The following is a 27,696-nucleotide window of genomic DNA, read 5'->3' as shown; positions in this document are numbered from 1 at the left end:
CAGCTTAAGCCTTAATAACTGCCTAACCTTGAATATAAGAGAACAGTTCTCTTCAGCTCTCTAAGCCTCAGAATTTTTTCTCTTTAAAATAAAGGGATTGAATTTGACATCTCTTAGTTCTAAAATTCCATGAGCTTATATTATATAAGCCCTAACCTAAGTCTCATAAATTTATCTCTCTTACCCATGCCCAATATATAAAACTGTATTGCACTTTTCCTAGAAAATAGAAAAATTGTGAGTTTAAACCCTACACAAACTTGTCTAATTGACAAAGAATATGAAAAAAAAATTTTAATACCTTTTGCTATATCAAAACATCATTTCCTTATTGTTTAATAAATGCTTGAATAGTCCTTAATTAATAATAGTAGCCAACACACACAAGCACACAATTTTGTAGCAACAGTAGACACAACAAAATAATTTTGAAAGGATTCCTAAAAATAAAAAAATTAAAATAACATACCAAAACACCACAATGAAACAGAAGACACTTATACTAACATCCAGTAGTAGATTGTATGTACATGTGATCACATGTACCATATGCTCATATCTACTATATTAGATATTCTAATTTTTTTCTGCTATAAATTTCTGCCACTGGCATTTCTTTCTATTTGCGAGTCTAGGTAAGAAATATCTCTATATTTAGTCACCAGGAAACTCAGTCTTGACTATGTTAGAAAATTGTAAGTCAGTACTGATTCTCTCAATATCAACAGAAGGAGTAACAATGTTTTTTTTTTTTAATTCACTTCATAATAATAGTATTTTATTATTGGGAAACATTTCCTGAAATGAATATTAGAACCTATCAATTCTTTTGGGCTGATTCTAAATATCCACAATAGGATGTTTTTATTGCTTGAGAGAAAATTACCATACCCAAGATTAGAGAAAATACAAAACTTGGTAATATGAAAGAAAACCCACATTACAGATATCCACATTGCATCACAAGATATCCACATTACATAAATTTAACAGTTTGTTGTGTGTTCTGTAATTATTTTGGACATTACAGCATACTTCAATCACTGTGAATTTGGGATAATTAAAAGAGATCATCAGACAGAAATGTTTTTTAAAAAGGAAAACAGAGACTAAACACAGATTTACTCATTATTTCAGTGGTACCTTACAATTACAAGTATAATATATTGTGCATAAACCTCTTATTTTAAAAAGCAGTAAGATAGAGAGGATTCTGTGAAGAAGGTAGAATAGGAAGCCCTAGGAATCTTTTTTTTTTACACCTAGACAACAATTACAGTGACAAAATCTCTTTGATGTAACTATTTTATAATTCAGGAGTCTACTGAAGGCTTGTACCTTCTGGGGGAAACCCAATGGCAAATTGAAATTAATTTTAGTCAATTTCAGCTGTTAGCATAGTAGCATCTACTCATCCTCCATCATCAGGCCAATGCCAGGAGGCAATACACACATTCTAGGAGCAGCTTGCATGCAGCTTGTGTCAGCCAAGGTGGGCAAAAAGGATCCTGAGCTCCAAATATCAAAGATCTGTGTTGTTTCTTTTTGTTTATGGTTTCCATCCCACAGAATGGGAGAAAATATTTGCAAATGATGCAACTGACAAGGGATTAATCTCCAAAATTTACAAACTGCTCATGCAGCTCAATAACCAAAAAACAAACAAGCCAATCAAAAAATGAGCAGAATGGGCCTCCCTGGTGGCGCAGTGGTTGAGAGTCTGCCTGCCGATGCGGGGGATGCGGGTTCGTGCCCCGGTCTGGGAGGATCCCATGTGCCGCGGAGCGGCTGGGCCCGTGAGCCATGGCCGCTGAGCCTGCGCGTCCGGAGCCTGTGCTCCGCAACGGGAGAGGCCACAACAGTGAGAGGCCCGCATACCGCAAAAAAAAAAAAAAAAAAAAAAAAAAAAAATGAGCAGAAGACCTAAATAGACATTTCTCCAAAGAAGACATACAGATGGCCAAGAAGCACATGAAAAGATGCTCAACGTTGCTAATTATTAAAGAAATGAACATCAAAACTACAATGAGGTATCATCTTATACCAGTCAGAAAGACCATCACCAAAATGTCTACAAACAATAAATGCTAGAGAAGCTTTGGATAAAAGGGAACCCCCCTACACTGTTGGTGGGAATCTAAATTGGTACAACCACTATGGAGAACAGTATGGAGGTTCCTTAAAAAAAAACTAACAATAGAGCTACCATATGATCCAGCAATCCCACTCCTGGAAATATATCCAGAGAAAACCATGGTTCAAAGGGATACATGCACCCCAATGTTCATTGCGGCAATGTGTAAAATAGCTAAGACATGGAAGTAACCTAAGTGTCCATCAATAGATGAATGGATAAAGAAGATGTGGTACATATACAATGGAATATTACTCAGCCATATAAAGGAATGAAATACTGCAATTTGCATCAACATGGATGGACCTGGAGATTATCATATTAAGTGAAGTAAGTCAGACAAATATCATATGTTATGGCTTATATGTGGAATCTAAAGAAAATTATACAAATGAACTTATTTACCAAACAGACAGACTTACAGACTTCAAAAACAAACTTATGGTTACCAAAGGGGAAAGTTGGTGTGTGTGTGTGTGGGGGGCGGATAAATAGGGAATTTGGGATTGACATATACACAGTACTATATTTAAAATAGATAACCAATAAGGACCTACTGTACAGCATAGGGAACTCTACTTAATATTCTGTAATAAACTAAATGGGAAAAGAAACAAAAGATAAAAAAAAAGATGTGTTTTAATCAATGATTTCTGCTTCTGATCTTAGAAGTGCAGAAAAAGAGGTCAGTCATTACGGTTGTGACTCCACACATGACTGATAGCCAATCCACTTTGGTTGAAATGAATTCCAGGAGTTTTAAAGGGCTGGTGCCCATTTCCCCCCCTTTATTTTTATCTTTTTTCTCCTTTTTGAAGGGAGACATTAAAGACTATGGCATTGAAAAGCAACCACATTTATGAAGGACATTAGAAAGCCATTCTCTATGCCCAGGAAAAGGTTCAGGCTCAGAAAAGGCCTGAGAAATTTACCCCTTAGGCTGATACTTGGTACAGAGATAGCCTACAACAATTAAAAACAACAACAAATAACAGAAAACCCTGGTGACAGGGGAGAATCAGATTTCCAGAGTTATCATGCTATTAGGTGCAAATATCAAGTTTCAACAAAAAGTTATGAAGCATACAAAGAAACAGGAAAGTACAGCTCATTCAAAGGAAAAAAAAATCAGCAGAAATCATCCCTAGAAAAAACCTGATGGCAATCTACTAGACAAAGACTTCAAAACAGATATAATAAAGATCTCAAAGAACTAAAGAAAGATATGCAGAAAGCCAAGAAAATAATATTTGAAAATAATGAAAATATTAACAAAGAGATAAAAAACCTAAAAGGAAACCAAAAAGAAATTCCGAGGCTGAAAAGTACAATAACTGAAATAAAAAAATTCACTAGAGGATTTAAGATTTAAAGCAGGCATATGAAAGAATCAGTGAACTCAAAGATAAAACAATAGAAATTATCAAGTCTGAGGAACAGAAAGAAAAAAGATTGATGAAATGTGAGCAGAGCTTAAGGGACTTGTGGGACATCATCAACTAGACTAATATACATATTGTAGGATTCCCAGAAAGAGGAGAGAGAGAGAAAGGAACACAGAGAATAATTGAAGAAATAATAGCTAAAAATTTCCCAAATTTTATGAAAGGCATGAATATAAACATTCAAGAAGTTCAACAAACTCCAAGTAAGATGAATTCAAAGAGACTCACACCAAGATATGTTAAAATCAGACTTTCAAAAGACAATGAGAAAATCTTGAAAGCAACAAGAGAGAAATGACATAACACTTATAAGTGATCCTCAATAAGATTATCAACAGATTTTTTATCAGAAACTTTGGAGGCCATAGAGCAGTGGGCCAATATATTCAAAATACTAAAAGGAAGAACAAAAAAACTAGCAAACAAAAATTCCATATCCAAAAAAATTCTCCTTTGAAAGTGAGGGTGAAATTAAGACACTCCAAGATAAACAGATGTTGAGGGACTGTGTTACCATTAAGACCTGCCTTGCAAGAAATGCTAAAGGGAGTCCTTCAGGTTAAAATGCTAAACAGTAATTTGAAGCTATATAAAGAAATAAAGATCTCAGTGAAGTTAAATATATGGGCAATTATGAAAGCTAGTATTATCGTGAGAATGGAATGTAACTCCACCTTTCATTTTGTATATGATTTAAGAGACTAACACAGTAAAAAATATTAGTCTGAAAGCCAGGATTATTGTAACATTAGTTTGTAACTCTACATTTTGTTTCTACATAATTTAAGAGATCAATAAATTTAAGATAATTCATTTATGTTTTAGGGCATAGAATATACAAAGCTGTAATTGTGTGATATCAACACTGAACAAAGATGGGGTTGAAGCTGTAAAACAGCAGAGTATTTGGTGTACTCTTGAAATTAATTTGGTATCAATTCCAATGAGAGTGTTATAACTTTAGGATGTTAAATGTAATCCCCACATACCACAAAAGTAAATATTTATAGAATAAAGACAAAACGAAATGAATAAATTTAAATATTTTTTATAATCAACTAAACACAAATGAAGATAGTAATGCAGGAAATGAGGGACACAAAAAGTATAAGATATATGGAAAACATCCAGCAAAATAACAGAATTAAGTTTTTCCTTATCAGTGATTACTTTAAAGGTAAATCAATTAAACTCTCTAATCAAAAGACAAATACTGGTAGGTTGGATAAAAAGAAAACAAGATTTGACAATATGCCCTGTATAAGAGCACTTTAGATCCAAAGACACAAATAGGTTAAAAACAAAAAGATGTGAAAACACATTCCATACAAATAACCAGAAGAGAGCAGAAAAAATAGACTTTAAATCAAAAAAGTTTATAAAAGATTATATATAAAAGATTCAATATGGCAAGAAGATATAACCAGTATAAATATTACAGACCTAAAAACAGACCATCAGAATACATGAAGCAAAAATGAACAGAAATGAAAAGAGACATCGACAGTTATCTAAAAATAGAGACTTCAATACCCCACTCTCAATACTGGGTAAAATAACTACACAAAAGACAAGTAAGGAAGTAGAGGACTTCAACAACACAGTAAATCAACTAAATCTAAGAGACATACATAAAACACTCTACCCAATAAAAACAGAATACACATTCTTCTTGCGTGCATGTGGGACATTTTCTAGTATAGACTATATGTTAGGGCACAAATTAAGTGTCTATAGATTTGAAAAGATAAACATCATACATGTATTGTCTTCATTAGAAATCATTAACAGAAGGAAAGCTGGAAAATTCACAAATTTTTGGAAATTTAAGGATATGCTCTTAAACAACCAGTGGATCAAAGAAGAAATCACAAGGAAAATTAGAAAATACTTAGAAATGAATGAAAATGAAAAAAAAAAAAACACAACATACCAAAATAAGAGATGCAGCAAAAGCAGTGCCAAGGGGTAAAATTTATAGCTGTATATATTTACATTAAAAAACGAGAAATATATCAACTCAACAACATAGCTTTATAACTTACAGAAAAAGAAAAAAGAAAATGTTAAACCCAAAGCTACAGAAAGAAATAAATAGTAAAGATTAGAGTAAATAAAATAGAGAATAGTAAAACAATAGAGAAAATAATTGAAACCACGTTAGTTTTTTAAAAAGATCAGCAAAATTAAGAAACATTTAGCTGAATGGACTCAGAAAAAAAAATAGATGATTCAAATTACCAAAATCAGAAATGAAAGTGATTGGGTACATGATTACCAATTCTACAGAAATAAAAAGGATTATAAGAGAGTACTATGAACAACTGCATGCAACAAATTTGATAACCTAAGAGACACAAAAACTACCAAGACTAAATCATGAAGAAAGAGAAATAGATCTGGATAAATCTGAGTAGAAATCTGAATAAATCTACAACTAGAAAAAATATTGAATCAGTGATCAAAAAATCTCACTACAAAGAAAAGCCCTAGACATGATGGTTTCACTGATGAATACTACCAAATATTTAATGAACATCAATACTTCTCAAACTTTTCCAAAAATTGAAGAGGAGAGAGTACTTCCTAACTCATTTTTTGAGACCAGTATTATCCTGATATCAAAGACAAAGACACTACAGAAAAAAAGAAAGAAAGAAATTAAATTACAGAGCAATAGTCCTCATGAACAATGATGCAAAAATTCTTAATCATATAATAACCAGCCAAATTCAGCAGTATATTGAAAGAATTATACACCATGATCAAGTGGGTTTTATTACAGGAATGCAAGTATGGTTCCATATACAAAAACTAATGAATGTAATACACCACATTAACAGAATGAAGAAAAAGAACCACACACAAAATCATCTCAATTGATGCAGAAAAAGCATTTGACAAAATTTTATATCCTTTCATGATAAAACACTCAACAAAGGAGGAGTAGAAGGAACCACCTCAACATAACAAAAGCCATACATGAAAAATGCACAGCAAGCATCATACTCAATGCTGAAAGACTGAACGCTTTTTCTCTAAGATTGAGAACAAGGCATGCATGCCTGCTTTTGCCACTTTTATTTAACATAGTACTAGAACTTTTAAACAAAGCAATTAGGCAAGAAAAAGAAACAAAATTCATCCAAATTGGAAAGAAATAAGTAAAATTATCTCTGTTCACAGAAGATATGCTTTCACATGTATAAAACCAAAGATTCCACACACACAAAAATAATTGTTAGAATAAATGAATTCAGCAAAGTAGCACCATACAAAGCCAACAGACAAAAATTAATTGTATGCTCATACATTAACAATGAATAATCCAAAAAGGAAATTAAGAAAACAATTCCATTTATAATAGCATTAATAAGAATAAAATACTTAGTAATTAACTTAAGAAGGTGAAAGAAAACTATAAAACATTGCTGAAAGAAATTAAATGAGACATAAACAAATGGAAACATATTCCATGTACATGGACTGGAAATCTTATAACACTACACAAATCTTTCTATAGTTTAAACACAATCCCTATGAAAATCCCAAAGATATTTTTTTTTGCAGAAATAGAAAAACCCATCTAAAATTCGTAAAGAAGAATAAAGCTGGAGGACTCATACTTACTGATTTCAAAACCTACTATAAAACTTGAGTAATCAAAACAGTGTGTTCCTGGGACAAAAACAGACATATAGACAAATGGAATAAAACAGAGAATCCAGAAATTAACCCTTGCATATATGGTCAAATGATTTTCAACAAGGGTTTCAAGATCATTCAATGGGGAAAGGACAGCCTTATCAACAAATGGTGCTGGAAAACTGGATATCCACATACAAAGGAAAGAAGCTGGATCCTTACCTAACATCACATACAAAAATTAACTCAAAATGATTCAAGGACCTAAATGTAAGACCTAAAGTATAAAACCCTTGAAAGAAGACAGCACAAGAGCCTCACAAATTGGATATGGCAATGATATTTTGAATACAACACCAAAGGCGCAAGCAACAGAAGACAAAAAAATAGACAAATTAGAATTCATGAAAATTTAAAAAATTTTTACATGAAAAGTAAAATTTTCTACTGTCAACAGAATGAAAATGCATCCCACAGAATAGGAGAAAATATTTACAAATCTTATATCTGAAAAGGTATTAATAACCAGCATATACAGAGAACTCCTAAAATTCAACACCAATTAATAAACAATCCAATTAATAAATGAGCAATGGACTTGAATAGATATTTCTCCAAAGATGTACAAATGACCAATAAGTACATGAAAAGGTGCTCAGTATGACTAATTAGAAAAGTGCACATCACAACTACAATGAGATACCACTTCATACCTATTAGGGTGGCTACTGTGAAACAAATCAAAACAGGAAATAGCAAGTATTATTGAAGATAAAGAGAAACTGGAACCTTGTCACTGGTAGTGGTAATGTAAAATGGGATAGAGACTGTGGAAAACAGCATGGCAGTTTCTAAAAATATTAAAAATACAATTTCCATATGATCCAGCAATTCCACTTATGGGTATATACCCCCCAAAATTGAAAGCAGGGTCTTGAAGAGGAATTTGTATCCCTGTGCTTATCACAGCATTATTCACAAAAGCTAAAATGTATTCACACAGCAACCCAAGTGTCTGTTAATGTATGGATGGATAAGCAAAATGTGGTATATACATAACAAGAGAATATTTTTCAGCCTTAAAAAGGAAGAAAATTCTGACATACACTACAACATGGGTGAGTCTTGAGGACATTATTCTAAGTTAAATATTCTAGCCACGAAAAGATAAATACTATATAATTCCATTTATATAATGTACTTGATGGAAGAGATGAGGAAGAAATAGGAGACTTTATTACTAAATCAAGTAAGAATATATGAGTACCCTCTTATTCAGAAAAATCACTATATATATATATATATTTTTTTTTTGCGGTAAGCAGGCCTCTCACTGCTGTGGCCTCTCCCGTTGTGGAGCACAGGCTCCAGACGTGCAGGCTCAGCGGCCATGGCTCAAGGGCCCAGCCGCTCCACAGCATGTGGGATCTTCCTGGACTGGGGTACGAACCCGTGTCCCCTGCATTGGCAGGTGGACTCTCAACCACTACGCCACCAGGAAAGCCCCATATATCTTTTTTAGAAAAGAATAAAGCAGTGATGAAGACATCTACTTCCTGGATATCCGGTAGAAATTATATATTTGGCCAAATATATATATATATATATATATATTTTTTTTTTTTGCAAAGTCATAATTAACAATGCTACTTTTTCCCATTTTCATTGTGTGTGTGTGTATAAAACAGTATCTAGGGCTTCCCTGGTGGTGCAGTGGTTGGGAGTCCGCCTGCCGCTGCGGGGGCACAGGTTCGTGCCCCGGTCCAGGAGGATCCCACGTGCCGCGGAGCGGCTGGGCCCGTGAGCCATGGCTGCTGAGCCTGCACGTCCGGAGCCTGTGCTCCGCAGTGGGAGAGGCCACAACAGTGGGAGGCCTGCGTACTGCAAAAAAAAAAGAAAGAAAGAAAAAAAAACAGTATCTATATAGTATATTTGTATGTGCAGTATATATGTAGTATAATGTAATAGTACATATAGTAGATAGTATATATGTAATTGTGTGTGTATATATATAAATAACTATACACTATATAGAAACCACATATTATACTATATATAGTGTACAGTATATCCTATATACTACACTACATATATAATATAGATACCATATATTATACCATATGCTATACTATGTATATAGTATCTATATGTCTGTGTATATAGTATTTATGTAATGTATATTTATGTGTGCGTTTGTGTGTGTATATTCACCATATAGCTTTGATAGCCAAGTCAGAATGTTTAACACTTTGAAATGTATATCTTTAGTTTCTAGTGAAGCATTTTTTAAGCCTAATAAAAAAAAGTCCATGTAAAAATAAATCTAACCACATGAAATTGCCATTTTGGTGGGCACAACTTTACTTTAGACCAGCATGGGTTTCAGAACTAAATCTGTCACTTAATATCTATACAGCAATGAGAAAGTTTCTTTATTTCTTAGTGCGTATTTATCTGAAAAAATGTAATACTAAATCATGCACTGAAGGATGTTACAAAGATTAAGTGATATATGAGCATTTATTTTTTTAGCATAATGTTGACACATGACATATGTTTAATAATGTTTGCTTTAATAGCTAAGAACTGTAATTTGACAGACATTCTAGAAAATAAAACTGGTGCTCAAGTTGGAAGCCAAGACAGATTTCAGTATATTATAAAGAAAGACTTTTTCAACAGCCTAAGCTCTCTGAAAAACGAATTACAGTTCCATGAAGCAATAACTTTTCTATCACTGGATATTTTCAAATACAATTTTTCTCCTATAATGCACTCAGAAAATTATATTATTTGCATACCACATGGGTGTGTACAGATAAAGCTATGTCATATATATATAACCCAATTGAGTAGTGCTGGCATAAATGCCAATGGTTACAGAGTCATTGTTGTGGATTGAATGCTTGTGTCAAACATTTTTATGTTGAAGTCCTAACATCTCATTGTGATCAGGCCTTTGGCAGGTGATTGGGTCTTGAAGGGAAGCCCTCATGAATGGGATCAATGTCCTTATAAAAGAGACCCTAGGGCTTCCCTGGTGGCACAGTGGTTGAGAGTCTGCCTGCCGATGCAGGGGACATGGGTTCGTGCCCCGGTCCGGGAAGATCCCACATGCCGCGGAGTGGCTGGGCCCGTGAGCCATTGCCGCTGAGCCTGCGCGTCCAGAGCCTGTGCTCCGCAACGGGGGAGGCCACAACGGTGAGAGACCCACGTACTGCAAAAAAAAAAAAAAAAGAGACCCCAGAGAGCTCTCTGACCCCTTCTGCCAATATAAGGGCACAGCAAGAAAACAAGCTGGTCCTCAGGAGACAACTAGTCTGCCAATGCCTTGATCTTGGACTTCCCAGCCTCCAGAACTGTGAGAAATAAATGTGTATGGTTTAAGCTACCCATTCTATGGTATTTCTGTTATAGCAGCCTGAACAAACCAAGACAGTCATCTAACTCCTTTCATTTAGACTAAAAGTTCTGAGTCTCTGGGGCAGAATATACCATTCACCTGATCAATCAGCAGGAGGACAAGCATGATGGAACAGATATCCCACATTTGCAGTTCCTTTCCTTGCAGAAATACAATTCAATTGTGAAAAGTGGCTCATAAAATGTCTTAAGCTTTGACCAATCATACTGGTGTCACATCTCCTATCTAGAAAAGGAATTAGTAAGCATGGAATGGAGAATGCTACAGAGTAAGAAGTTTCCTTTTCCTTATGGGAAGAAGTAGAAACATAAGAGAATATACTCCTTACTCCTCACACATTCAAATAGTATTTTATGCACAATTTCTGGTCTGCTAGCTCTGATTTTACCTGCTTTTTCTCCCACTCAAGACCTATGTCTTTGTTTCATGGTGAGTATCATAATGATTAAAATTAAGTTCTACATTATTAGTAACAAAAATTTTGAACATATGCCTTTCAAGTCCATCATAGGATGATATATTATGAAAGAATAAGTAACAGAAAACCAGGCCGGCTGGGTGCAAATTCTCACTCCATTATTTTCTGGTTTTCATTATTCTAGCAAGCTGGTGAACTCTCTTAAGCCTGATTTTCTTAACCTTAAAAAAATAATAAGAATCAAAATATCTACCTTAATAAAACGCTGATTTTTTCCCACTCCTTCATAGTGTTACCCTAACCCTCTCAATTTGTTCAGATTATAAAACAAACCAATTAAATATATTAATGTTTCCCAAACTTCTCTGATAATAAAAACCTAGGAATCTTGTTAAACAGCTTCACAGCCTGCTCCCCTAGAGGTTCTGATGTTATGAGTTTCAGGCTCTTGGAAATTTGTATGGTTAATGAGAATTCCAAATGATTTTAGCACCATAGAAATCTAGGAAACACTGACCCGGGTTGTTCTAAAACACAAAGTTCTGGGCACCGTCCCAAATATGACAACTTAAATTCCAGAGGAGATGCCGTGTAGCCATAATTTTAATCAGTGATGCAGGTAATATTTATGATTAGGCATGAATGAGAAACGCTACGTTAAATGATTGATAAGGTCTCATCCAATTCTACAATTCGTTGAATACTATACAGTCTAGATTTTAAACCAGGTTTTATAAGAAGCATCCTTTCCCAGACATAAAGCCCTATTTCACCTCCAAGTAGCTCTGATTACTCTCAACATGTGGAAGGGGTAATGCCCAGTAAAGGTAGAGAGAACTTCTTGATTCTCCTGTCATTTTCTGTTTAGGGAAAGCCTAAAGATAATACTTTGGTACGTGTGGAGGTTTTTTTTTTTTTTTTTTTTGCTCTTCTTTTTGTTTTATGTGGCAGGCATATTTGGCTTCCATGTACTACTCTTACTCTTTCTTCTTCCTGCAAATACTAATGAATTCTGAGAAGAATCAATTATACTGAAAAGTGACTTACTTCTGGCTAGTTGTCCTAAAAGCAAAATAGGCAGTAGTTTTTAAGTTGATGCTACTTTACATTTCATTGGGTTACGTAGGATTCTACTAACTCTCATCAAATGATATGCGCTAAAAATGTTGTAATATGAAACTGCCATTTGCTTCCACTTAATACATATATCGGTACATAGGTATACTTGCTTTAGTAGGTATAGACTATATTTTCTTCCATACACATTCATAAGATATATATTTTTTTTTACTATGTTCTATTCTTCATCTGACTCTTTCAAAATTCAATTCAGGATTCAGCCCAGTTTGATTTGGATTTTCCACTCACACATGTAACCCCCTATGCTTCACTCTATCATATACGGCATTAAGTAAAATAGAATTATCAAGTTACTTGCCTCTAATATTAGATACTTCTTAAGAGTGAAGACTACATAATTTTAAACTTAAATTCCCCAAACACAGTGTGGTGCTTGCAAAATAAAACAGTAATTGCTTAATAAATATTTGATGAACAAATAAATGATTTCCCAGAATGATGGCTGGTTCCACTAATAACATGAAATATATAGTCTTAGACCTACTAAATTATAAATGAAAACCCCCAAAATCTCAACTGAGTATTTGAAATAAATCCAGAAGCCTACTCTGCATTTTAAACATACATGTGAAATCATTCAACAAATATGTTAAAGTCAATATATGCTAGATAAAATTGATAATTTTTGGTATTACAAATATGAGAGCCATACAGAACATATCCTTACAGGTCTTATAGGTTAGTAAGAGAAAAAAAACATTAAAATAGTATGTAGGTAATATGATAGAAGTTTGCATGGTGTGGAATTTTGTAAAGGGGAAAAGTACTATCAATACACTTTGGGAGGTAATTGCATTAGAATGAGTCAGAAAAAGCTTCCCAGGGAAGATATTATTTGAACTAGATGTACAAATACAAGAATGTAGAAGGGTATCTGATGGGTGAGGATAATACAGTCCATAAAAAAGTAGCAAGCAATAAAGAAGTAGGTTTTATTATAGCTGATATGTTGGATTCAAGGGGTCACAGGGAGAAATTGAAGATGAAGAAGACAGCAAAGTCAAGTAGAATCATGTTTGTGAAGGCAGAAATGTGTATATTCTTTAGTAGATAATTCCAAGCCATTAAAGAGATGCAAGCATAGAACTAATGTTTGAGAAAGACTCCTCTAAGAAAACAAACAAAAAAAAGAAATGAAACAAAAAGATTACAAACTGGACACTGAGATATCAATTAAGAGACCACATCAGTAGTCCAGATAGACTTTGTTTAAGGACTATAACAGGATCTTTGGGAAGAGAAAGTTCAAATATTTAAGAATGTAGAATTAACAGAACATGAATACCAAGTGGAGGTATGCGAATAAGGGAATAAATAATGTAATATTATTTCTAGAAAAGTTTATTTTGATGGCTGGATAAATAGTGAGATCATTCACTGAAATAGGAAATAACAAGAGAAAAGACAGTTTATTCTAGTAGGGGGTAGTAGTGAGCTAAATGAAGAGTTTAGTTTTGGTGGTATAAATCTTTATATTCCTGGCAGAATTTCTATAAACTCTGAGATAAACATACCTGGTACTGGAGAAATACTTAGATTCAAGTATATAGTAAGAAGTTTATATTAAAACTTTGGATGCTAACTGATGTGACCATATGGTTTGCCCTAGGTAACTCTGATATAAATTTTAATACTTCACTCTTTCACATTCAAAAGAGTCCTAGATTGAATGATAAATTTTATTATGTCTCTAACTCTGAAATATACCTCACTAGAAAGTTAGAAAAAAGAGCAAGACCTTAAATGGTTACCGAGGCTTTAACAAATTGTTCTAAGACATTTTGAGAGCCAATTAATATTTGTAAATGGAATAAATTTTCAAACAAGCCATAATGTCAGTTTCAATAGTATGATTTAATTAAAGCTAGGCATAGATGTAATCGCTGCTTCTAACCATGACTAAATAATTGGCACTGCATCTTCTCTGCCTCTAAAAGAACTATAAAGCTGGAAAAAAATGAGTCAACTCTTTTCATATTAAAAAGCAAGCAGGGTATGACTGTGATTTTTGAGAAAAAGACAGTATAAAATATGAGCTTCATGATCACCCAAGGTCATTCCAGTTTCTTCCTAATAGCACTTCTTTCTAGAAAGCAGTTAGTAGATGCCCAAGTGAAGCAGTGGTTCTCACTGATCTGAGGAGGTAGAGATCAGAGTTCCAAGCTAATTAAGTAACTGCAATTTGTGTAACTGAGAACTGGAAGCTTCTCATTCGGGGGTGGGAGGGTGTGAGCATTTTCTGAATGAGCATTAACAATGGGCTCTTGGCTAGGACTGATTTGCACACGCCCAGGGCCAGACTTCATTGGGCTGAGAGGTCTTCTATTACTGGACTGAGAGCTAATACTAGAATTCACTGCTGAGAGACAACCGGATTTCCAGCCCAGCCAGAGCTGAGAGACCTCACTGAGAATTCAGCTGAGACCTCAGAAAGGCCAAGCCTTAAGAGTAAGTATCATGCTCTATGGTGAGGGATATACTCTAAGAACAAATTCAATTTTTCACCGAATGATGTTTGCTGTGGGTTTGTACTATATGGCCTTTATTATGTTGAAATAGGTTCCCTCTATGCCCATTTTCTGGAGAGTTTTTATCATAAATCGGTGTTGAATTTTGTCAAAAGCTTTTTCTGCATCTATTGAGATGATCATATGGTTTTTATTCTTCAATTTGTTAATATGGTGTATCACATTGATTGATTTGTGTATATTGAAGAATCCTTGCATTCCTGGGATAAACCCCACTTGATCATGATGTATAATCCTTTTAATGTGTTGTTGGGTTCTGTTTGCTAGTATTTTGTTGAGGATGTTTGCATCTGTGTTCATCAGTGATATTGGTCTGTAATTTTCTGTAAAGCAATTATACTCCAATAAAAAAATAAATAATGTAAAACAAAACCAAATTCAAAACCAAAGCAGACCTACCTTAACAAAGAATAAAACTGAGCCAGCAAGAACAAAAGGATCTATCAATAAATTAACTATCTGCAAGGTATAATTCAATACTAAGTACAGAATAACCCAATCCAGACTCCCTACAATGGACTATACAATGTCCAGTGTACAATTAAAAAATGCCAGACATGAAAAGAAACAAGAAAATTGGACTCACATTCAAGGAAAAAGTGGTCAACAGAATTAGACTCCAGAATGATCCAAATGTTGGAACTGACAGATAAGGATCCTAAAGATTTAGCCTATTTAAACATGTAAGTTTCAGTGCCACCCAGATATGGGTGCTTAACACTAAGATAATGGTAATTAATTAAACGTAATTACTGAGTTAGCTATATGTCAAGTATTACATAAAGAGTTATAAATGCTATGCATTGTCTCATTGAATCCTTGTAAAAACCCCTACATGACAGACAAAATTTGTTCTTTATTACAAGTAGAAAATCTGAAATTTAGAGAGGTTAAGTAAATCATCTAATTCTGTTGTGTATGAAGAAATTACGCACCTAACATGTAACTATACACACTTTTGAGGTAAAATTATGTATCTGACAAAGAAAATTTCAGACAGGCATATGATGCTCTGCCAAATCCATTATTAAAATGTTGATGGTTGAATAAATTCATTCATTAATTAAAATGGCACCAAGTCTGTCTCTGTGTGAAAATAAGTTTCAGAAGTAGAAGAATCACTCACCTATTGAAGCCGGCTTCTTGCATCATGGGCCATACAACCAAGGTAGGAAGAGATTACAGACAAGACCATTATATTTACTTAGAATAATAGAAAATATGTTTGCAAGTGCAATAAAATGCATGATGGCAATAGTTAACACTGGAAATAAATTTAATTTAAATTATTATTCAAATGCTTTAAACCTCACTAGTCAAAAACATTGAATCTTAGGTGAAAAATGCCAGAGAACAAATGAAATAAATTCCTAGGGGTCAAAATATATATCAGACCCATGAATACTTAACTGTCACAAGTATCTTTAGTAAAGAGAAGGTTATTAATATGCATGATGAAAATACGAATATTTCCTTATTCACTTTCCTTTATGAAGTTCTTAAAATGAAATATCTCCCATAATCTTTGGAAAATAAGCTAACTCAACAGCCACTGACTTAGGACAAGTTTTTGAATTTATCTTTACAAGTGGGCAGAAGTGGTCACATCCATGTTAAGTTGACAAGTTTAAAAATACACCAGGGATTGTTCAAACGTCCATATTTCTGCTCTTGATGTACTGATTTGAGAAGATATGGCACAAGGAAAGAAGGTGGGCTGAGTGGGGCAGGTGGAGAAAGAGGGAAGGTCTGCACCAAGGCTCCTCCCACCTCCCCAGATTTTACATCTTCACTTTCCATATGACCCTAGCTCTTTTGAGGGAAGCTTTTAGAGAACTATTTCAAGTGTCTTTTCTGCTCATCAAAGTCTTTTTTTTTTGTCCAGAAAGATAATTTCCTTGTCATGAAGAACATAATTGTCTAATGAAGATAGCTAAAATGAACTATTCTAATAGCTACCTAAACTAATGCTTGCTATTTGTAAAGTATTGTGTTAAGTGCTTTAATACATTACCCAATGCAGTGCTTACAACACTGTGTCATTTAAGGATAATAAGCCTTGGAGAGGTTATACAAGTTATCCTGAGACTCAAGCTAGTGAGTGATGTGACAAAATTAGATCTCAGTTCTAACTCAAAGCCCATGTTTCTGATAATTACTCCCTTTCAAAAAGTCTTTTTCTTACAGAAGTAAATTTGTAACATTAAGCTCCATGAGCATACATTTGTTCAAGCATATAAAAATAGCTAAAAGAAATAAACATCATCAAAAATACCTTTTAAATAAGGTTTGTCAAATAACTCCTTATTTGAATAAGTAATATTTTGTCTTTGACAGTTTGTTTTGTTTTGTTTTTTGCGGTACACAGGCCTCTCACTGTTGTGGCCTCTTCCATTGTGGAACACAGGCTCCGGACGCGCAGGCTCAGCGGCCATGGCTCACGGGCCCAGCCGCTCCGCAGCATGTGGGAGCTTTGCGGACCGGGGCATGAACCCGTGTCCCCTGCATCGGCAGACAGACTCTCAACCACTGTGCCACTAGGGAAGCCCTCTTTGAGAGTTTTGATGTTTGATGTGGAAAAAAGAAAATACTCAACTGTCTTACTATTCTTTTACAATCAAAGTGGTATTGTTTTACTTTTATACATTCTCCTCAAGCAGATAATATTTTCAGTTAACACTTTCAAATTTTCTTTAAAAATAAAACATTTTTCAATGTAGCACTATCGGAGGGAAGTAGATTAACAACCGAAAATGCCTGGAGGCAAAAAAATAATCTAAACCCATTATCAAAATAATCTTTATGAACTCTGCAGTATGTATATTTGAAATAAGATAAAAGCATCAAGACTTTTTCTCTTTGCATTTTTCCTTCCAAGACACCATGTTTTTAACTTTCTTGAGGCTTACTGTTGTGAGTTCTTTAATCATTCTGTAATTTGCTATTATCTTTTAAAAAATAAGTTTACAAATATGAAGTCAATTAAATAATTGCCCAATTGTGTTTTAAATGATTAAGGAGAACAGTTATTGCACTATTAAAGTATCATTAAAATACTAAAGTAGATAGTAAATTGGGGGCTAACTTACTAACATAAAAATAAGAGTAGTGAGGCTTCCCTGGTGGCGCAGTGGTTGAGAGTCCGCCTTCCGAGTCAGGGGACACGGGTTCATGCCCCGGTCTGGGAGGATCCCATATGCCACGGAGAGGCTGGGCCAGTGAGCCATGGACGCTAAGCCTGTGCATCCGGAGCCTGTGCTCTGCAACGGGAGAGGCCACAGCAGTGTAGAGGCCCGCATACCGCAAAAAAAAAAAAAAAAAAGAGTAGCACTTTAAAGAGTTATTTCTAGTCTTGTGGAAGGATTTTGGATTTGTTTTAACTCTACTTAAATAATAACTGCCTATGATTTTCTTTCCAGTTCTTCACACAATAAAACTTAACACCATATTTATACTATCATCTTCCCAGCATATTTTCTGAAATCGGATTTCAGAAAAAAAAAATTATATATATATATATATATATATATATATATATATATATATATATATATATATATATATATATATATACACTTTTTGCACAGTCCTGGAGACTGGAAAGTCCAGAATCAAGGTCTGGCAGAGTTACGTTTCTGTTAAGGTCTCTCTTCCAGGCTTGCAATTTTTTTTTTTTTTTTGCTGTGGGTTCACATGGCCTTTTCTTAATACCTGTACTTGGAGAGAAAGAGTAAGCTCTCTAGTTTCTCTTCTTAGGAGGGAACTATCCCATCATGAGGGCCGTATCCTCCTGACCTCATCTAACCCAAATTAACTCCCCAAAATCCCATCTGCAAATATTGGGTGATAGGGTTTCAATATATAACTCTGAGGGGATGCAAACATTCAAGCCATAAGAAGGGACTAGAGGACTTCCTGAAATTTCGAAGCAGATTCTGTGCTGACAACAGGGATTATGTGTTATGAACTATAGCTCTTACTGTGTCATGTAATGGGAGATACCAATGCAGATGTGGGGGAAACAGCAAGATCTGAAATCTAGCCCCTTTGGCAACTATCACATCAACTTTTTCCAGTAGAAGGAACCAGCAGAACTACTAAATTCATAAAGCAAACTACATTATCAAAGCGTTTTAGACAGCCTTGCTTGTCATCTGAAATCCATATGATTCAAATCACAAACCAGTCTTCATCATCTTCTCATTTTATTTTTAAGAGGGACTTTGTTTACCATAGCATCACCATAAGGACAGTGAATTCCTCAGCTAATTCATTCATTCCCACATTTTAATGATTTCTTTCTGGTTCTCAATATACATTCATTACATTAATACACACTACATATTAAATCTGAAATATATTACTCTACATTAAATCTGAAATATCTCTTTGAAAGCCTTTTATTAACTTTAATGTATTAAAGCCATTTCCACTAAAATAATATTACATTGTTTAGTGTGATTTTTCCCTTATTACTGGATTACTGGATAACAAGGTATCCACAGTCACGATCGATTGACTCAGACTTGGGACAAAGTATACAGGGTCAAATTAGTGGGGTTTTGTCTAAAGGAATGGATATCCCCAAAGCTAATGTTCCTGGGAAGAGTTTATGCCCTATGTAGGCTTTGGAAGGATCTCTCAGACAGGTAGAGACCTGGAGCAATTCTCAAGAGGGTAGAATTTCTGCTCCTGACCATCTGAAGAGATGCAAGGAGCAGGCAACTGCTCCAAGCTTCCACTGATTTGTGGTGATGAAGAAGAGGCAGCACCATCAACATGGAAGTAGTGAGGCTCTGGGGAAGTAAGAGTCTGGGACAGCAGTGTGAGGTCTTCTAGAGAGCTGTGTGAATAACAAGCACTAAGATAAAACCAATAAAGCCAGAGTCCATGGGAGAACCGATGTAAGATTTCAATGCCAGTCACTGACACTGAAGCAGTAGTTGCTGTGTCACGGTAAGACAGAAAAGGAAAGCCTGAAGAGAACACCCAAAGAGACCTGTTCGTTAGCACATGATCAACAAAACCTGTGAACCTCTCAGAAGCAGTTAAGAGACCTTTTCAGGAAGCTAATTTCTAGCAAATAAATGTAGGAAAGTTTGATCTTTTATAAGAGCAAAAAGAACAAGTTCTCTCTATTTTCAATTGCAAAAAGTACAGTTTACTTTGTTTAGGTTTTCCTCCAAGGTAGGTACTATATCACAAATACCTTTGGGAACCTACCTAATTTAAAGCATTCCTTACAAATACAGAGTAGAAAGTAGACAGAGGTAATTTATTAACACCATCTGAAGAGTTTAAAGACTTTGAAGTTATTAAAATAGGGATTCTTATTACTCACACTGATTTTGGCAGTGAAAAGATGGAAGAAGGACCTCAGTTCTTGTCGTCTTTGAAGAAACAATTCAGCAAAGAGACCAAAATTGTGAAAAAGATAAAAGCGCTTATTAGAAGCAAAGGACGGGTGGAAAAAACAAAATACGTGTCAAAGAGCACACAGGTGAGCTCACAGTGAGTTGCACCCAGTAGGGGTGGCTTACATTGCTTACATAGGGGCAATTTTCTGGGGTGTCTCTGGCCAATCATCACCACATTTGGTCCTGGTGTGAGCACGCATCAGCCAAGATGGATTCCAGCTGGCGTCTTCTCCCTCCTTTTGTCCTTCCCCTAGACTAAGGGCCTTCTCTGAGCATGTGTCAGGCCGGGAAATTCACAAGAATGCACCCATTCAGGGCCCAGTGCTCCTCCTGGTATCCCATCTGGAAGCATCAGCAGGAGACCAGCTGCAGCTGCTCAGCCTGGAGAAACCAGTTACAACAGCTCAGCCTAGGGCCTGTCTATCTCCTACCTCAACCCCAGTCCTGCTAACTCACAACCATTAAGTACTGGGAGCAGAAATCTTTTATTTTACCAAGTTCTTTACATTATTCTACATGGCCACTCTGACACCTGCTTATGATCTGGCAGTTAAAAACTCCAATAAAGTATTTCTCTTGTAATAGAAAAATATCAAAATTCATATAGAATCTATCATTTCAGTGTTTATTGTGTCCAAGTAATATTTGTGTTAAATAAAGATCCACTTTTTTTTTTTTTTGCGGTACACGGGGCTCTCACTGCTGTGGCCCCACCCGCTGCGGAGCACAGGCTCCGGACGCGCAGGCTCAGCGGCCATGGCTCACGGACCCAGCCGCTCCGCGGCATGTGGGATCTTCCCAGACCGGGGCATAAACCCGTGTCCCCTGCATCGGCAGGCGGACTCCCAACCACTGCACCACCAGGGAAGCCCCAGATCCACTTTGATCACTCACCTTGCTGTAAGTGTAAAAACTTTAATTTTGTATGTTATTATACTACAAAAGAATATTACATGTGGAAATGTTATACATGCATCATAACATAAAAGGTGGCACTGATGTAACAATTAGCATGCAATGACAAAATGAATTATCAGTAAAATCCAATTCATATTTAGGAACATTTTCTATATTTATCAAAGACACTTTTTAAAGTATGTTTTAGAATAGATCTTTTAAAGCAGTTTTAGGTTTGCAGCAAAATTAAAGTTTTCATTAAAACAATTTTCATTTAAAAATTATAGTTTATAAAATAGTAAGGTAAAAGGCTAGGATGCAAAGTATTCCTAAAAAGTCTGTGAAAATTTCAATAAAAAACCTTATTATTCATATATAGGTTGAATACTTTAAGGATAGTTGGCATAAATATAATACTGTAGACAGTTTTTTTTTTAATTTAAGAAGCATGATTTCTGTTTCATCAGAGTAAAATAAACATGTATACTGTCAAAAGAGAAAGCTGTCATACTCAATAGACTATCTTCATGATCTAAAATATTCATGCTTTGATAATTAACAACTGTTTTGAGATGCATACTAAGTACCAGAAATTACCACTTTAAGTCTTTGGCTCTTGTGAATATTTCTTGTAGTTTCAAATCTGACACTGGGAGAGGAAGGTATATTTAAGATGATGCTAAATAAACCAATGCTAAGCATAATCTTCAAAAATTTTATGGATGCCTGGCTCATATTGCGGTGACCGCATTTCAGCAAATTTATCAGCAAATTTTGCTTTGAGGAAGAAAGGAATTGAGACAATTGTCTAGAGTAAGAATAAGTTAGTTACTGATAACATATTTTGGGTTATAAATTATGGTATAGAGTTGCAAGTTAGAAAAAAAACTTTCTTTTTTTCTATACATAAACTTAATTTTTTTTATTTCTGAGTCAATGGAAAATTCGACAAGATTCTTTCATGGAGCACACCCACATCCATACCCACTAGGTCTTGTCAAGATTCTGGAATCTCAAAGATTACCAAATCACTCAGAAGGAGCCTTTTTTTCCCTTAGTCATCCAGGCATATATGTCACCATGGTACAGCTGAGAATACTGGTCCAAGTTATATTGGTGCCTTTAGATCCAGCAGCTCAGAAACTTATGCTAAGCTGTGAAAACTGGAATCTTTTACAAGATTGAGAAGCCTGGTACTCATGGAACCAACTCTCTAAATATATCACAGAAACAATTTTCTTTCAAGCCAAGCATCTTCTATGTATGTTTTCTAAGGAAGTGGTACAGTCATCACTGTTTAGGATACCACAAAACCCTCTTTTCCCTATCCTGGGGAAATCCTCTAAAGTGGAAGAAATACTTTTCTTTCTCAAACCCTATTCTTCTCAAGAAGCTTAATTTTGGGGCAAGAAAGTCAGTAAATTTTCAAAATTACCTTCTGCTTTCAGCCCAATCAAATACCTTCCTTGAAGTAATAAAGTATAAAACTAAACCTCTTCAGTGGGGAAAAATGGAAGGGAAAATGCAGAACAAAATTAATTCCTAAAATGAAAATCAGTGATGTTCAAAATATGTTCATTTAGGCTTTAAAAGTCAATTGCAGGACTTCCCTGGCCAGTCCAGTGGTTAAGACTCTGCACTCCCAATGCAGGGGACATGGGTTCGATCCTTGGGTGGGGAACTAATATTCTTCATGTCTCATGGTGTGGCCAAAAAACCCAAAAAAACAAAAGTGACAATCAAAATACATGAGAATTAAACAAAAACAAACAAAAAAGATGTTCCTTATAGGCCTTATCTTAGAAAAAAAGTTAATTTCATGATCAAAATCATTAGTCATTAGGGAAGCACAAATTAAAACCACAATAAGGTATCACTGCATACCTATTAGAATGGCTCATGGTAAAGGAAAGAATAAACTGATAATACCAAGAGCTGGCAAAGATGCCAAGCAACTGGAACTCTCATGCACTATTGGTGGAAATAGAAATAAAAATAAAACTGTACAGCAACTTTGGAAAAGAGTTTGGAATTTTCTTATAAAGTTAAGCATAGCCTTACCAATGACTCAGCACCTTCAATCCTGAATATTTACACAAGTGAAATGAAAACCTATGTTTACACACACACCTGTACAAAAATATTTATGATGGCCTTGTTCATAATAACAAAAGACTGGAAACTACTCAGATGCCCTTCAACTTGAGACTCAATAAACAAACTGGAAATCCATGCAATGGAACACTACACTGAAATAAAAAGGAATGAAGTACTGATACAGGCAACAACACAGTTGGCCTCAAAGAAGTATATTTAATGAAAGAAGATAGATTCAAAATGCTACATATGCTATAATTCCATTCATATGACATTCTGGAAAATATAAAACTATATGAACACAAAATAGATCAGTGACTGATAGGGACTGGGAAAGGGGGGAGGTGCTCACTGCAAAGGGATAGGAAGGAATTTGGGAAAGTGATGGAATCTATATCTTGATTGTGCTGTGGCTGCATGGCTGTATACATTTACCAAACTCATAGGACCATATATTATACTAAAAAGGGTAAATTTTATTACATGTAAATTATATGTCAATAAAATGAGAAAAATTATAATTATGAAAGTGTATTATGATAAAAAAATAATAGAGGGGCACATAGTTGGCTTCAGAAAAGTTCTATGTAAATGATAGCTTGAGCCCATTGCTCAAAAGTTAGGACAGGGCCTCCCTGGTGGCGCAAGTGGTTGAGAGTCCGCCTGCCGATGCAGGGGATACGGGTTCGTGCCCCGGTCTGGGAGGATCCCATGTGCCGCGGAGCGGCTGGGCCCGTGAGCCATGGCCGCTGAGCCTGCGCGTCCGGAGCCTGCGCGTCCGGAGCCTGTGCTCCGCAACGGGGGAGGCCACAACAGTGAGAGGCCCGCATACCGCAAAAAAAAAAAAAAAAAAAAAAGTTAGGACAAACTTATAAAACATTAGTAAATATTTAACATCAAGAAGCAGGATGACACTAGTCTTTATTTTGATTAAGATATGTTATTAAATGATAATGATTAAATGATTCTTCCCTTTAATAAATTGGATATTTTACCTACAAAATTAATAATTTCTGAATATTTTATTTTTTCCTTTCAAAATGAATTATTTAGAGATCTTAGAAAATTTGGAATCAAAAAGTAGGAAATTTAAAATAAAGAGATTTAGTCACGACAGGTCAAATTTTTAATCCAAAAATCTTCCGTATTTCTTTTTACCATGTATTTTTTTAAACTTGTAAATTGATTTTTTATAATTTTTATATGTGCATTTGTTAGATTTTGTTTGAATTGTCTTTTAGCAACACATATACATAATGATAGTTATATATGCACCTACAATAGTATATGTTTTGTGATAAGCTTCTTTTCTTACAGCAATAAATTATTAATATATTTACAAGTTTTCTATAAAATAATGATTGCAAGTTTAATGATTGCATGTTCTTTAGTTGACTACAACATAGTTTATTAAGTCAGTCGTCTCTTGTTGGATATATAGTTATCTTCTTCACTATCATAGTGCTGAAGTCTTTATACTTGTTTGTCAAATTTACTTGAATATCATTATAAATATGATACTAAAAGACTTTTCAGAAAGAAAACAAAAGACAATAAAAAGTGTAAAACAGTTGCATTTATGAATCCATACTGTGGTTCAAACTTTAAAAGAGTATAGTTGCTGTAGATTAGAATGGTTTTTATTAACATGTGTCCTAAACAATATCTGGGTCACTGTATAAGGTCCAAGTATCAGAAATATTTTATTTTCCATTAGTAATCTTTTAATGATGAAAAGAGTTATTAAATAAACATAAGAAATTAAAATATTTTAAATAATTTAGGTAAGATTTAAATAATGAGAAAATTAAAGAGGTAATTCAAATAGTCATTAAGTTATAGACATTAAAATAATCCCATTGTAGTTTAATTCAATTAGTTTATCAAGCACATCATGAGACAAATTATGTCCTAATTGAGTATAAATACAATTAAAAATCAAATGAGACATGATTAACCTATAAAATACACACTTTATATAATTCTATACAATGTTTTGTTTACATTTTATTTCTAAATACTCCTTTTCATAAATTTTATTCAATTATCGCTTTGCTAGCAGAAAAATAAGGCAATTTTGCTTAGTTTGCACCTTTTATGGACTCAGTGACATACCATTTAAGTTTTTACTAGCTCTTTAGTCTTGCATAGTCTTTTAAAAGCAATTACAAATGATTAAGTCACTTCATTGTGGTTTTCCTCCTATGATTATCGTTTTTAAATTTTCATATGCCTAAGTATTCCAACTATTCTTTAACCTATCTCTTACAATAGACAGTTGGCAAGGGTTTTATTATATTTTAATTATACAGATTTCTCTTCTTCATGTTCTTGTCCAAAGAAGATATAAAAAGTTAAGAATCCTTTCTTTTAATATGTCATTATGTTCATGAATCTCCTCATTTGGAAGCCAGGTTATTTCTCCCTTCTACAGAGTAAAAATGTTAAAGTTTGTTAATTATTATCATCTATTTTATTTTATTTTGTTCTCTTTATCTTTTGACAGGGAACATTTATAGATATATAATTATTGCACGTTGTCCTCTTTAGATTTCTCACATCCATATGACCATATGCAGCACCAATTTTTCTCAAGTAATTTCACCAGTAATTTCACCATCAATCCAGTTGCCCCTTGAGAGACATTCTTCTCCTATCAAAAATGTATAAAGCAGCAATCACACCAGGGGACTTAATCATTAAAATATTTCTACTATAGTTGTTAAATTTCTAGAAAGGGAAGGACAACAACTTTCAGAAAGGAAAAGCTGAGATATTAGTAAAATGATTTAGGCCCCTAGGGAGACTCAACACATTAGGTTGTTTGTTTGGCTTAAGTGTCACAGTACACTAAATCCGTAGCTCTGCCCTTAGCAGCCTTTTGTGTTCACTCTGTTCTACTGTCACAATGCCGAACACATATTGCATTCTCCAAAATTAGAGGTAAAATAATCTAAATGCTTACAAAGTAATGGTGAGGAGAATGGAAAATTTTTCATAAAAGCAATAGTTGAAGGAAGTTAAAGAATCTCCATTTCTCACAGTCAGTTTGCCACACAATATAACCTAATTGCAGGAGTAAAATTTATCATATCCACAGTCCCAGCCAATATACCATGGGGCAGGTACTGCTTCTACACAGTTTCCTCATCATAAAGTGGAAAAATAAGAATATTTATCACCATGTAATCTTTTTTTTTTTTTTTTTTCTTTTTTTTTTGCGGTATGTGGGCCTCTCACTGTTGTGGCCTCTCCCGTTGCGGAGCACAGGCTCCGGACGCACAGGCCCAGCGGCCATGGCTCACGGGCCCAGCCGCTCCGCGGCATATGGGATCCTCCCAGACCGGGGCACGAACCCGCATCCCCTGCATCGGCAGGCGGACTCTTAACCACTGCGCCACCAGGGAGGCCCACCATGTAATCTTATGGTAAGAATTAATGGGGTGATTTCTGTAGTGCCTGGTAGCAAATATGCAGTAAAAGTTATTATTATTTGTAAACATAGCAAGGATGTTAAATTAATCCATTAATATTTAGGGAAGTTTCTCTTGTTTTCTCAAAGACTCGATTTTATATAAGCATCATTAACCCAAAAGCATGAATTAAGTCTTTGTATGCTTATGATATGTACTTTAGAGTCTATTTTAAGTAATTCAGTGAAGCTCCTAGCATAAGCTCACAGAAGAGTAGAGTAGTTTACTTACTCTGTGAAGTATAGGCAACTAAACAGTTGAGGCCAGGTGTTAAATCTATGTTGACAGTTTCCTTGGTTGCCTTTTCTGTATTCCATTTTATATTCTACCTGGTTAACCTAGTTGAGGCTTTATTTATAGACCTTAGGCATTTATTTTCATTTGTTTGTTTATTTTTGCTTCCTGGTATTCTTTCTTAAGCTAGAAACCTCAAAAAGTGTTGTTCACATTTGCTCAAACATGAGATATTTAGGACAGATAATAAGCTATTGGTGAGATATAATGGAAAAAGCCTTTTTTTTCCTGAGGCAATCAAGATGGAATTTCAAAAGGTCTTCAGACAAGAGAAGTTTGCTCATAGAATAGAAAACGCTTCAATGCATCCCAGCTAGTTTAATACCCTAATCTTTCCAATTCAAATATATTTTATGCCAACAGCTAAAATGATATGGAGATAACTTTGCATACAGGGCAAAATATTTTACTCAAAGATGGCAGTAAATAAGGACATAATGATGGTACATCCTATTAACACTAGCTCCTGAAATGAAAATATAAAGGAGAAGTTTACAAACTCAAACTAGTGTGTTGTCACTAACATTATTAAGGGGTGTTTTTAAAAAGTACTAAAGGGGGCCTCCCTGGTGGCGCAGTGGTTGAGAGTCCGCCTGCCGATGCAGGGGATACGGGTTCGTGCCCCGGTCTGGGAGGATCCCATATGCTGCGGAGCGGCTGGGCCCGTGAGCCATGGCCGCTGGGCCTGCGCATCCGGAGCCTGCGCATCCGGAGCCTGTGCTCCGCAACGGGGGAGGCCACAACAGTGAGAGGCCCGCATACCACAAAAAAAAAAAAAAAAAAA

The sequence above is a fragment of the Mesoplodon densirostris genome, chromosome 1, assembly GCF_025265405.1.
Source record: "Mesoplodon densirostris isolate mMesDen1 chromosome 1, mMesDen1 primary haplotype, whole genome shotgun sequence".
NCBI lineage: Eukaryota > Metazoa > Chordata > Mammalia > Artiodactyla > Ziphiidae > Mesoplodon > Mesoplodon densirostris.
The sequence above is the reverse complement of the archived record's forward strand: the minus strand, read 5'-3'. Positions refer to the sequence as shown.